Source organism: Salmo salar, chromosome 17 (genome assembly GCF_965601325.2).
Source record: "Salmo salar chromosome 17, fSalSal1, whole genome shotgun sequence".
NCBI lineage: Eukaryota > Metazoa > Chordata > Actinopteri > Salmoniformes > Salmonidae > Salmo > Salmo salar.
In genome coordinates, this window is record NC_138307.1 from 4,675,444 (window position 1) to 4,688,906 (window position 13,463).

Here is a 13,463-nt window from a genome sequence, read left to right on the forward strand (position 1 = left end):
GAGGGATGGGGAGGGCGTTAATGCAGAAACCAATGGGATGCTCGAGAGGGGGGAGTGTTCGTGAAGAAACCAATGGAATGCTCGAGAGGTGTGTTCCTGCAGACAAATGCCCACATGCAGGAACGCCCCGAATTACGTGCTGCAGTTGCATACTAGTACACTAGGTTGGAGAGGCGCTTGCTCACTCCCAGGATAGATGAGTCGAGCCCAATTCTGGGCTGGACAGGAAACAGGAGACGAATGAGGATGGGAGTATGTATGTGTTTGCATGCCGAGCTGTTAGTTTAAAAAATATGAGGACAACGGGCACTACAATTCGTTCAACTGATTCACAGAAGCGTGTTAATTTCGACCATTAATTCACCAAATACCGTGATTACTGCCTTTGGTTTTCATCATCCATTGGGGTGAACACAGAAGAGGAGCCGCTGTTAAATCCCAATTTGACTGTAAGTAGATTGTGAAATCAGCTTTTCTCACCTCCAGATGTGTTTAGGATTTTTTATTTTTCTGATAAAACATAATCTACTTAACAAAAAAATACCTTAAACGAGTTACGGTGTACCAGCCTAGGTGATCCTTATTGTAGCGTCCCCATGAAGAAAGGGCCGGGAGACAGGGAATTGATAGCCTGCTGGGTGTGAATTGTTTGTTGAGTAAGGGTAGTTGGTTGTATAGGACCTAACATTTTAAATATGGCTGTGTTTTTAGATAAACATTTACCTTTTTAGAAACCCTATGATGTCAAAGCTAGTGGTCTGTTTGAAAGAGTTCAATGCTTTTGCGGTGTTCTTATGCGGCCATTGAACACTCCTTGGATAAAGGGTGTGTGTGTGGCTGGCCAGACTAGGGAACACCAGACTGACCTATTGTAAAAGATAACTGGACATCTGCGGTTAGGTCGTCAATACTAGTGAATGTTTTTTTTTTATAAACAGGCCGGGATACAAAGTAGCACTGTCTGTGTGAATTGCTTATATGAATATCAGTTGATGATGGTCAAGGATGGGTCAAATGTTTTCATGCAAATGTTATGACTTCATCGTCTCTCATCAAAGTCGATTTGTGTAACGGAGGATAGCCTACTGCGCAATGTCATTTTCAGCGACATGATAGGCCTACTGCCTCGTTGAACAACGATATTGCTGCCGGTGTCCCCACCCTGTTCAGACTGGTCTCGGGACTAGACATAATGGTAAACGTAATTCTGGGACACCAAATGTGTATGTATGTGTAGCATGGATACGCGAGGTTGAATTGCATTGAATTCTGTGTCTGGCAGAATTTCACGTTTGAATCAGGAAAGTTTGCTCTCACGATTTCTACAAGCCTTAATGTTTAATACAATTATATATTAAGACACTTTTACCGGTTCTTGTGGCTGGTCCTTTCGGTGGTAGGGATGTGAGATGAAACATCCACAGGAAAGTATAATTACACGAACTGTTCAAAGCGTTGCTAGTGCATTCATATTTATATCACCTGAAGCATGCTCAGTAGATACAAATGAATGCACACTTGCTGAGTTCGTGCACGAGTTTACATGTTTCTGCACATGCTTCAGCTGATAGAAGTCTGAACGCACTACCATCACTTTGAAAAGTTGATGTAGTTATGTGTCCCCTGTGGATATATTGTCTCCCATTCCTGGACATATAACGCAAACGTCTAGCAACACAAATGTTGTCTGTACAAATCTCATCATGGACAATTAGCAACTACTTACTTTTTAGCTACTTTGCCACTACTTGGCATGTTAGCTAACACTAAACCTTTTAGCTAACTCCTAAACTTACCCCCTAGAGCTAACATTAGCCAGCTACCTAGCAAAAATCTATTTAATCAATTTTAGCGTAAGGCTGTAACAACAAAATGTAGAAAAAGTTGAGGGCGCTGAATACTTTCCTAAGGCCTGAATGCCAAGTGTCATGTCTGGAGGAAACCTGGCACCATCCCTATGGTGAAGCATGGTGGTGTCAGCACTCAGGACCTCAGACTGGGGGGAAGGTTCACCTTCCAACAGGACAAAGACCCTAAGCACACAGCCAAGACAACACAGGAGTGGCTGCGGGATAAGTCTCTGAATGTCGTTCGATCAGACTTGAACCCGATCGAACATCTCTGGAGAGACTTGAAAATAGCAGTGCAGCGATGCTCCCCATCCAACCTGACAGAGCTTGAAAGGATCTGCAGAGAAGAATGGGAGAAACTCCCCAAATAGAGGTGTTCCAAGCTTGTAGCGTCATACCCAAGGAGAGTCGAGGCTGTAATCGCTGCCAAAGGTGCTTCAACAAAGTACTGAGTAAAGGTCTGAATACTTATGTAAATGTGATATTTCAGCTTTTAAACCTGTTTTTGCTTTGTCATTATGGGGTGTTGTGTGTAGATTGATGGGGGGAAAAAATACATTTTAGCCTAAGGCTGTAACAAAGTGTGGAAAAAGTCAAGGGGTCTGAATACTTCACAAATGCACTATATTTACAGTACTAACATTTATTTTTTTAAACTGGTACCGAGCTACCTTCAGGCGAGTCTTGTAAGGATTGTGGCCATCAGAACCAACGTGTTTGTGAGTCTCACCTTTTCCAAAGAGGGGTCATAAGTGTGTAGCCCAAACTGATTGAGGGGGAAAAAGCTATTTTAATCAATTTTAGAATAAGGCTGTAAGATAACAAAATGTGGGAAAAATCAAGGGGTCTGAATACTTTATAAAAGCTGTGTGTGTACAGTACCAGTCAAAAGTTTGGACATACCTACTCATTCAAGGGTTTTTCTTTATTTTACTACTCTACATTTTAGAATATTTGTGAAGACATCAAAACTATGAAATAACACAGAGAATCATGATTCTACAAAGTAGAAAATAGTAAAAATAAATAACCTTGGAATGAGTAGGGGAGTAGGTTATTTAACCAGGCATGTCAGTTAAGAACAAATTCTTATTTTCAATGACGGCCTAGGAACATTGACTGGTAATGTATGTATATGAGTGTTTCTTGGCTAAATAGAGCCTGTGGTTCAAAGACAAACACAGAATTGAGAGTATGACTGGGTTTCCCCGCTCGCAGCTTCAGACAGACATTCACACTGTTAAGTTAATGACCCTTCATTGAACGTGGAGTTCATTGCTCCTCTTTGCAAAGAGGAGCAGAGTGCAAGGCCTCTCACTGGATGCCATATGTACCCAGGGTGCCAATGCCTGCTAAAATATCAGAACAAACATTTGTTGGGTGGGCATTTTTTTTACTCTTTTCCCAGCCCTACTAGAGGTTTCTTATTGATGAGCTCTTTCTTCTTGCGAGGGGGCACAGGCTCTGCTGGCACGCGGTAAGATTGCTAGTGAAATGAAGCCTACTGGGTGACGCTGATGAGAACTTATGACACCTATCTGTCCAACATTTTATGACTATATGGTATTTTTCAAGCAAGCGTTTAATGTAGCTTACTGTACCTCCACAAGGCCCCGGAAACACTGAAACTGCCCTAATCTCTGTGTTGTTGGGGGACAGAGCAGTAACCTTTCTATAGGCAGTGTCAGCAGCATATCACCCTGCATCCCACTGCTGGCTTGCTTCTGAAGCTAAGCAGGGTTTGTCCTGGTCGGTCCCTAGATGAGAGACCGGATGCTGCTGGAAGTGGTGTTGGAGGGCCAGTAGGAGGCCCTCTTTCCTCAGGTCTAAAAAAATAAATAATTCTATCCCAATGCCCCTGGGTAGGGATTGGGGATCCCATGGCACTTATCGTAATAGGAGGGGTGTTAACCCCGGTGTCCTGGCTAAATTCCCAATCTGGCCCTCATACCATCACGGTCACCTAATCATCCCCAGTTTACAATTGGCTCATTCATCCCCCTCCTCTCCCCTGTAACTATTCCCCGGGTCGTTGCTGTCAATGAGAATGTGTTCTCAGTCAACTTACCTGGTAAAATAAATCAAATAAAGTCCTATCACCAAAGTAAATTCACCAACAGAACATGGGTGTATTCATTAGTGCAAAATGTTTTGCAATAAAAAACGAAAAGAAGAATTTGTTCTTGGACACCTTCAGGTAGGTCCCTCCCCATTTTGGGCCTGTTTGCTTTAGTTTGGTTCTTGGTGAATACACCCCAGTTGTGGGCCAGATGATGACAACCAACTATCTGTAGGTGGTTTCATAGTTTCCTAGTGAACGCTGTTTACATTTTACAAGGACAGCAAGTAGCAGGAGTTGTGGTTTCACTTTTGGTATGACAGCGATTTCACTGTCATGCCAAAAGAACAGAGGGAAAATAATGGAAGGTATTGCATAAGTGAGGTGTTGTGCATATCACAACAAAGACGTATCCATTTTTAAGTTGACCCCTACCTCCTGTTCACTTTTGGAGTTCTGAAAGAACATGCAGTAGCTCCACCTTGCCTTTCAATAGGCTAGATTGAATTTTTGTAATTATTGCATAAGCCTATCCAGTCCTCACAGATCTCCACAAGTGTCAAGATCAGTGTTACTCACAATTTTTTGTAAGGGAGCCACTTTGTCAGAAAACCGCACACATCTTTAATTTGTTGTACTTTTTCTTCCAATATTATCAATAGAGAGCAATGGAGCGCACACAATTGTTTTGATGTACAGCACATCACAAATATATACACACACCACATGTATAAGACCCATATTATTTTATTTATTAGTAGTTTTTTATTTAACTTTTATTTACTAAGGATAGTTCAGTAGTTGGATGAGCGAAAATGTGCCTTCTGTTCCTAGACTGAATTCATTCTAAATGTATAGTCTGTTGCTATCCTTGTGAGGCAATCCAGGTGTGCATTGGTCAGTCTGTTTCTCTGTTTTTGTTTCACAATGTTCATTGTTGAGTCCTCTCGTGTTTGTCCCTGAAGGGGCAGTAAACATAAAAGTTCCTCTCTGATCGACTCGTTTTGAGGGAAGTGGACCCAAACACATAATTGGGCAATGTTACTTACATCTGCACTTTCATCAAGCGCAATACTAAAACACGGCGACGGATATGTCAGTAATCAGTTGCTTGCTGATGTCTTCTATGGGTCTTGTTATGGTTGAGTCTGAGAGTTGCAGTCCCTTAATTTGCTTTAAAATAGCTTCCTTGTTTGTGAAATCAGCATACAATATTTTGGCTATCTCCGCGTCTGTGAAGGCCTTGTTTCTCGCGAGTATCCAAGCAATCTCATACAGTGGGGGGAAAAAATTATTTGATCCCCTGCTGATTTTGGACGTTTGCCCATTTACAAAAAATGATCAGTCTATCATTTTAATGGTAGGTTTATAGGAACTGTGAGAGACAGAATAACAACAGAAAAACACGTTAAAAATGTTATAAAATTATTTGCATTTTATTGAGGGAAATAAGTATTTGACCCCTCTGCAAAACATGACTTAGTACTTGGTGACAAAACCCTTGTTGGCAATCACAGGTCAGACGTTTCTTGTAGTTGGCCACCAGGTTTGCGCACATCTCAGGAGGGATTTTGTCCCACTCCTCTTTGCAGATCTTCTCCAAGTCATTAAGGTTTCGAGGCTGACGCTTGGCAACTCGAACCTTCAGCTCCCTCCACAGATTTTCTATGGGATTTGTAGTATGATCTAAAATAAGGACGCGCGACAACAAGGTTCTAGCTCCAGCCTGTTTATTAACCTAACCGTCGCATGTCATACCTAGGTACGGATACCCCCAAGGGACATCCTACTACATCTTCCCCTGTCCCATGAACAAGAACTCAACATGCATAACCACTGAAGCATAACTGAAATGCAATTTGGAAACCAGTATTATTCTCTAACATGCTACTTCACATCCTGAAACAGTATCTCTTTTTGCTGGGTATGGTCCCCCACAGTATGTTTTCTCTTCACGTAACATAGTCTTTCAGCCACTCTGGTGGCTTCACATCCCTTTTTGGGCGCGCTTGTGGCTCTGTGAGCATTCTCTCTCCTTCCCCCTCTTTTTGTGCCTTGTCTGTGGCCTCAGTCTGTGTGGCTGGTAGATCTGGAAGAGCTCTGAGGTGTGTTTTGTTCCTTTGTACCTCTTCTGAGCTTGTGTCCACCACATAGGAGCGTGGGGCATCCGCTTTCCTCAGCACTATTGCTGGCATCTTTTTGAGTTTGTAATCCACACACTTTGACCTTCGGTCAGCTCTGGCCTCTCCTTAGCACGGTGTCTCCGATTTAAAGTCTCCAGTTTGCGTTTGTTTCAGCCGTTTGTCCCTCTCAGCAAAGGCCTTCCTGTTAGGCCATCGGGGATTAAGCTGAGCCGGCGAGACAGGCAATGGGGAACGCAGCCTCCTGCCCGGCAGGCGACGGCCCATGATGCAGTGGTGTAACTCTGTAAGCTAACAGAGCCCTGTATGGATCCTTGTTCTTTTTCTGCAGTACCTTGACTGTTTTCACAGCTCTCTCTGCCTCACCGTTACTCTGTGCATGGTAGGGGCTACTGTTCACATGTGTGAAGTCATATTCTGCGGCAAAAGCAGAAAAGGAGCTCGCGGAGAACTGGGGAGCGTTATCTGTAACCAGGACCTCAGCGACCCCTTGCCTGGAAGAAATTAACTTAAATCCATTAATAACACCAGCTGATGTGGTTATGGGTGTCTTTGCTATTTCAGTGTATCTTGAATAGTAATCTATAACTAGCATATAAGTGTCATTTTTCCAATAGAACATTTCTGCCCATAGCTTTTGCCATGGCCGCTTTGGCAGCTCCGTTGCCATTATTGGCTCCGGATGACAAGGTTGACATTTTGTACACACCTCACACTGGGCCACCAGCTTGGCAATCTGAGTACTCAGACCAAGCCACCACACCACACCGACTGTTGAGCCCTCAGTCTGCATTTGGTTATCCCCATGTGTCCACCATGCACTCTGTCTAGCATTTCTGGTTGTAGAGTCTCTGGGATAACTATCCAATGTCCTTTCATGAGAAGGTCTCCATTACAGTGGAAGTCACTTTGGTGTACCCAATAGGGCTTCAGCAGCTGAGGCAGTTCCTCCTGCTTGGGCCATCCCTTTTTGCACTGCTGCACTATCAGTCGGCAGATGTGGTCTCGTTGTTGATCCTCTGCAATCTGCTGCAGTTTGGTGATGCAGGTAGACTGTCTCTTATTGCATTAATGGACACCTGTACCTCACCATCTAGACGTTGCTCCTCCTCTGATCATGGAGGTTTAATTGGGGCCCTGGAGAGTGCATCTGCTGTGATCAGTGCCTTCCCTGGCACATACACCATCTTGTAGGTCAACCTCAGTAATCGGAGGCGGAAGCGCAGAACTCTGGGAGGCAAGTCGTCCAGTGCTTTTGTCCCTAACAGAGCCAACAGTGGTTTGTGGTCAGTCTCTGCTGTAAACTGCAGGCCAATAAGGTATTGGCTGAGCCTTTCACATGCCCATGTGATAGCCAACGCCTCCTTCTCCACTTCAGCATACCTTTGCTCTGTGTCGGATAAGCTTCGGGAGATGTATGCTATTGGACGCCACTCCATGTTGTCCTGCATCTGTGTGAGGACCGCCCCTAGCGGATGATGCATCTGCTGATACCTTTGTCTTAGCGTGGGGACGGTACTGGGCCAGCACTCTCTCTGAGGCCAGGTCTCCTTTGATTTTGTCAAACGCTACCTGTTGCATGTGACCCCATGACCAGTCATTCTCTTTGGCTAGTAAGTCTCTCAGAGGTTTGGTTGTATCTGAGAACTGTGGGAGGAACTTACCCACATATGTGGCCATGCCTATGAAGGTCCTGACTTCAGCCACGTTCTGGTGTTGGGCATATCTGTGATGGCGCTGATCTTCTCCAGGTCCGGCTCTATTCCAGCTGCACTGATTTTGTGTCCCAAGAACAAGACCTCTGACTGAGCAAAAGTGCACTTTTCATTGAGTGTCAGGCCAGTCTCCTGGATTCTGTTCAGAACTGCTGTGAGCCTTAAAATCAAGTTCTGTTCTGTCCCGTCCACACACCAGTACGTCGTCCGCGTGGACTATGACGCCACTCAGCCCATCCAACAGCTGGGACATGCGTCTTTGGAAATGCTCAGGACCGGAAGCGATTCCAAATGGCAAACCGTTAAAACAGTACTGGCCAAACGGTGTTATAAACGTTGTGAGCGCCCTACTCTCTGACAGCGGTATCTGCCAGAAACCTGAGTGGGCATCCAGCTTTGTGAAGACTTGTGAGCCATCCATCTGAGCCAGTGACTGCTCCACTGATGGTAAGATGTGTCTCTCTCTGCAGAGTGCCTCATTCAAGTTAGTCATGTCCACACAGATCCTTATGTCCCCACTGGCTTTTGGGACCACTGCCATCCCTGCACACCAGTCAGTGGGACTCTCTATTTTAGACACCGCCCCAATTTCTTCCATCCTCCCCAACTCTTCCTTTACTCTGGCCAATAAAGGGATAGGCACACGGCGGGGGGTGGTAAGGGCAGATTTTTTTCAGCCGGATTTTGTAGTCACCTTCTATCCTTCCTAGGCCAGAAAACACTTTTCAGAATTTATTTTTGAAAACCTCACCTGGGTCCTCCAGTTCGCTCACTCTCGCAATGAGTTACAATGCTTCAATTGCTGGCAGCCCCAGCAACGGTCTGGCCAGAGAGTCAATGACGAAGACAGGCTGGGTGGCACTTTTGTCTTTACTCTCCAGTTTAATCACCAACTGCCCTACCACTGGTAAAATCTTATTACTGGGCCAGTACAGTTTTTTGTTTGTAGAGAGCAAAGGGCCATCTCTGCTATAGCTATACAGTCTAGTTGGGATAGCTGTCACTGCTGCCCCTATCTCTAGTTTAAATGACACAACCTCCCCATTGAGTTTAATGTCTGAATGCCAGCCAGCCTTGTTTTCCTTTACTTCTCCCAGAAAGATGCTGTCCTGCTGTACCTCCTCTGAGACCTCATGCATTTGCTTTAATCAACAGACAGCTGAAAAGTGTCCTCTCCTGTGACATTTCCTGCATTCCACATCCTTTGCTGGGCAATCTTTCCATCTGTGGAAAGGGGATTTCCCACATTTGCGACAAACACTTGAACTAGCTACTAGGTGCTGTATGTGATTGTTTTGTCCACGTCTGTCTCTGTTCTGTGTTCCCCTCCGTTTTTTTAGCTCGGTATGAAAATGCATTTATTTCCTCACTTTCTTCGCTCTGCAAGGAGCTGCTGTCGCTCAGTATCGTCTGCTGTCTTTTTACTGTCTCACTCTGCCTAACCTGGTTTACAGCTTTGGACAAGGTAAGCTGGGAATCCAACTGTACCTTTTCAGGAAGTGATATATTTCTTATTCCCACTACAATCCGATCTCAGATCAGCTCTTCCCTGAGCGCGCCAAACTGACAATGTTCTGCTAGTTTGTGAACAGCTGTGATAAAACTGTCGGTGGTTTCCCCCTGCTCCTGTTTGCGCATATTAAACCTAGCTCTCTCAAATATAATGTTGTGTCTCTCTACAAAATGCATTTCAAAACAGTCTTTAACAGCACTGTAGTTAAGTTTCTCTTCCTCAGTCAACGTTGAAGCATGTAATATATCCTCGGCTTCATCACCCATAGAGTAGATCAGTGTATTAACTTGAAATGCCTCATCTTTCACATTTAAGCGTGATGCTACTCTGTACCTTTCAAAGCGCCTGATCCATTTCGGACAGTTTTGAATGTCCATACAAACAAAATTCTCCGGGGGACTAATGCGAACTACAGGATTAAGGTCTGGAGACTGGCTAGGCCACTCCAGGACCTTAATGTGCTTCTTCTTGAGCCACTCCTTTGTTGCCTTGGCCTTGTGTTTTGGGTCATTGTCATGCTGGAATACCCATCCACGACCCATTTTCAATGCCCTGGCTGAGGGAAGGATGTTCTCACCCAAGATTTGACGGTACATGGCCCCGTCCATCGTCCCTTTGACGATGGACGGTGGAAATGGTGTTCTTGGGGTCATAGGCAGTTTGACGGTGGAGATGGTGTTCTTGGGGTCATAGGCAGCATTCCTCCTCCTCCAAACACGGCGAGTTGAGTTGATGCCAAATAGCTCCATTTTGGTCTCATCTGACCACAACACTTTCACCAGTTGTCCTCTGAATCATTCAGATGTTCATTGGCAAACTTCAGACGGGCATGTATATGTATTCTTGAGCAGGGGGACCTTGCGGGCGCTGCAGGATTTCAGTCCTTCACGGCGTAGTGTGTTACCAATTGTTTTCTTGGTGACTATGGTCCCAGCTGCCTTGATCATTGACAAGATCCTCCCGTGTAGTTCTGGGCTGATTCCTCACTGTTCTCATGATCATTGCAACTCCACGAGGTGAGATCTTGCATGGAGCCCCAGGCCGAGGGAGATTGACAGTTCTTTTGTGTCTCTTCCATTTGCGAATAATCGCACCAAATGTTGTCACCTTCTCACCAAGCTGCTTGGCGATGGTCTTGTAGCCCATTCCAGCCTTGTGTAGGTCTACAATCTTGTCCCTGACATCCTTGGAGAGCTCTTTGGTCTTGGCCATGGTGGAGAGTTTGGAATCTGATTGCTTCTGTGGACAGGTGTCTTTTATACAGGTAACAAGCTGCGGTTAGGAGCACTCCCTTTAAGAGTGTGCTCCTAATCTCAGCTCGTTACCTGTAATAAAAGACACCTGGGAGCCAGAAATCTTTCTGATTGACAGGGGGTCAAATACTTATTTCCCTCATTAAAATGCAAATCAATTCATAACATTTTTGACATGCGTTTTTCTGGATATTTTTGTTGTTATTCTGTCTCTCACTGTTCAAATAAACTTACCATTAAAATTATAGACTGATCCTTTCTTTGTCAGTGGGCAAACATACAAAATCAGTAGGGGATCAAATACTTTTTTCCCCCACTGTATGTTGCCTCTGTCGTTTTCTCTGCAACAGTGCTAGATCTGTCCATTTGTTGTTCTTTGAGCTGTCCTTTGAGTTGCGCTATTTTGTTGCTTTGTGGCGGATATGTTTTGTCAAAGTGGGCACGGTGTAACTGGAAATGTCACTAAATTTTCTCATTTAAAACAATTGACTGCCTCCAGGAAAATAAGACCGTGAGCTAGTCCTATTATGCAGTACAAAAATACTTGTCTGTCCATTTCTCTTGGAACTTTCTGTGTTCTTCTTGAATCGACCGTATCCTTCTCTTAGCCACCGGAGCTACGTTAGCTAGCTGCATTTCCCCGCCGCCATCTTCCTGATTTCTTTTTTTCCCCCTGGTTCTCCGGGGGTTGTTCGTTCACAGCTGTCACGTTGTTCTCCAGCTCTTCCCCCTCATTTTCATTGTCAATAGATTTACGTTTCTTTTTTCACAATAAATTGATCCCTGTCTACCAGACTGTAAAATGAACTAGTAGCAAACTGATATGGGTCAGTCGTTCTATTTTAGCAAATGTTCTATTTCGGGCTTTCTGTTCAACACCTGTGCTATACTGACATCTATCTGCCATCCAGGGAACAATAGATATATTAAATTAAATGATTCAGGCCTGCATTAAACACATTGAATTGAAATTGTAACATTGTTATGTATTATGAATGGAAAATAGGACAGTCACTGTGAGCTGTAAATGAAGGGTACCACTGAGTACCACTGGTCTAGGGGTAGTGGCTGGTTGACTTGAGATGGCGGCTTGATTGTCAGGATCTTCAGTCAGTCTCGCCAATAGATGTTGTGTGGTTTTGTTTCTGAAGAATTGAATGAAGGATCGCATTGCAACTTGCAGCGGTGTGGCCACATTATTTTGAATGGCCAAAGCGCTTTGTGTTAGCTGTGTTCTTTGGGGCTGATGTAACCTGGGTTGTGTTCATTAGTTCAAAACGTTGTGCAACAAATGTAAATGCGCTTCTTATTTGAAACATCCAGGTCCCGTTTTACTCCATTCCCATTCCATTTAGTGCCTACTGAACACAACCCAGGCTTTGTGCACGTAAACAGCACAGTCATGGTTTGTTTTCCATTGATTGGGGGGGGGGGGGACCATCTGCCAGGAGGAGCTGGGTAGTGTCCCAAATGGCACCCTATTCCCCATGTAGTGCACTACTTCTGACCAGGGCCGATAGTGCTTTGATCAAAAGTAGGGCAATATATGGGGAATAGGGTACCATTTGGGATGCAAGCCTGGTGTCATTTTAGTTTCGTCTTGTTCTTTTTTTTTAAGGGCAGATGTAAGTGAGTTCAGTGTTCCACTGTTTCCCGAGGCCAGGGAGGGAGAAGAGTGGGAGGAAAATGAGAGACTGCATGTCTGAGAGGAAACTGCAGAGCACAACAAAATCCACACAGCTTACAGCCACTGCATGGTTTTCCAATTCACTACTTTTGTTTAAAAAAAACATGTTCTCTACCCTGTCTGCTCCCATATTTATCTCACCCTCTTCCCTTTCATGTCCCAGTGAAAGTAGTTTTTAGTGGTAAAAAGGTACCACCTGTTTAAAAAATAAAAAAATCCACCTACCCCTTTCAAATATACAAAAATAATGGAAAGGCCTGTGTACAAGGCGCAATACAGTAGGGACAAGGAAGCCACATATAACTCCCTCTTGCCTTTTCATGTCCCAGTGTTCCAGTGAAAGTAGTGAAGCTGCTGATCAGATGACAAAAGCAGTCCCAGCTTGGTTAATGATCCCTAGGGACAGGGAGTGAGGAGGGGAGGGGGTAAAGGCTGTTTCCTTAGGGGTGGAGTGGGGTGTTGCACGTGTAGAAGGCCCTCTGCCCTGCCACCCACCACATGTCCCTGGGCACAAAAGGCAGCCGACGAGCTAAAACACAAAGAGCAGCAATGGCACTGAGATGATGGGTGTAGGTTTAACCAGGATCTGTTACACCCAGAGGGGGTGTGGGGTGGCGGGGGCACTTCAAAGATACTCATAACTTACTGTGATAAAGAGCTAGAGGGGGGATGGAGGGTGCCTGCTGCAAGTGCCTTGGGCAGGGTTGTGGGTTTGGGAGAGGGTGTGGTAGGAGCCTGAGAAGGGCAGCTGGCGCCATGGTACCTGACCGAGTGCCACCCTCATAGACCAACCAGGGCCCACCCTGCTTGGATGTGCGATACCATTTCTAGGCGTGAGTTTCCCCTATTATAGTCTGTCCTGGTACATGGCCTCTGGCTCCATAGGTCCCTTAGTGTTCATATAGCATTTTCTTGACCTTTTATGACAGCTGCAACTGACATTTTGGAACAAAGGCAGCCAGCCACCTGCCTGCCTGCCCCGGGTCTCCTCCTATGGACTAAGATGGAGAAGGAGATTTTAACTGACCGATTGTTCACAGTAATGTACAAAATCCAAGTCTTGACGACTCCATGAAATGAATATGAAAATCAATGTATTTTACATTTGCATAATGTTATTTGATTGATAGTGTAATTCACATGTGCGTCGTTTGATTTCTTTGCAATAAGAAATGAACAGGGGTTCTTATCTGAATGTTTTAAATGGATCAGTAGCACACATCTGTGGGTCCATGTCTAGATCAT

The 13,463-nt window shown here is 44.8% G+C and overlaps 1 protein-coding gene across 1 annotated transcript in view; it reads left to right on the top strand.

Annotated features, from left to right (window-relative positions):
• Positions 1–13,463, top strand: part of LOC106575142 (uncharacterized) — a 73,941-nt gene continuing 60,478 nt past the window's right edge. Inside the window, exon 1 of the mRNA XM_045700369.2 lies at positions 1–449. The gene's annotated coding sequence lies outside the window, so the exon portion shown is untranslated. The remainder of the gene's footprint in view (positions 450–13,463) is intronic.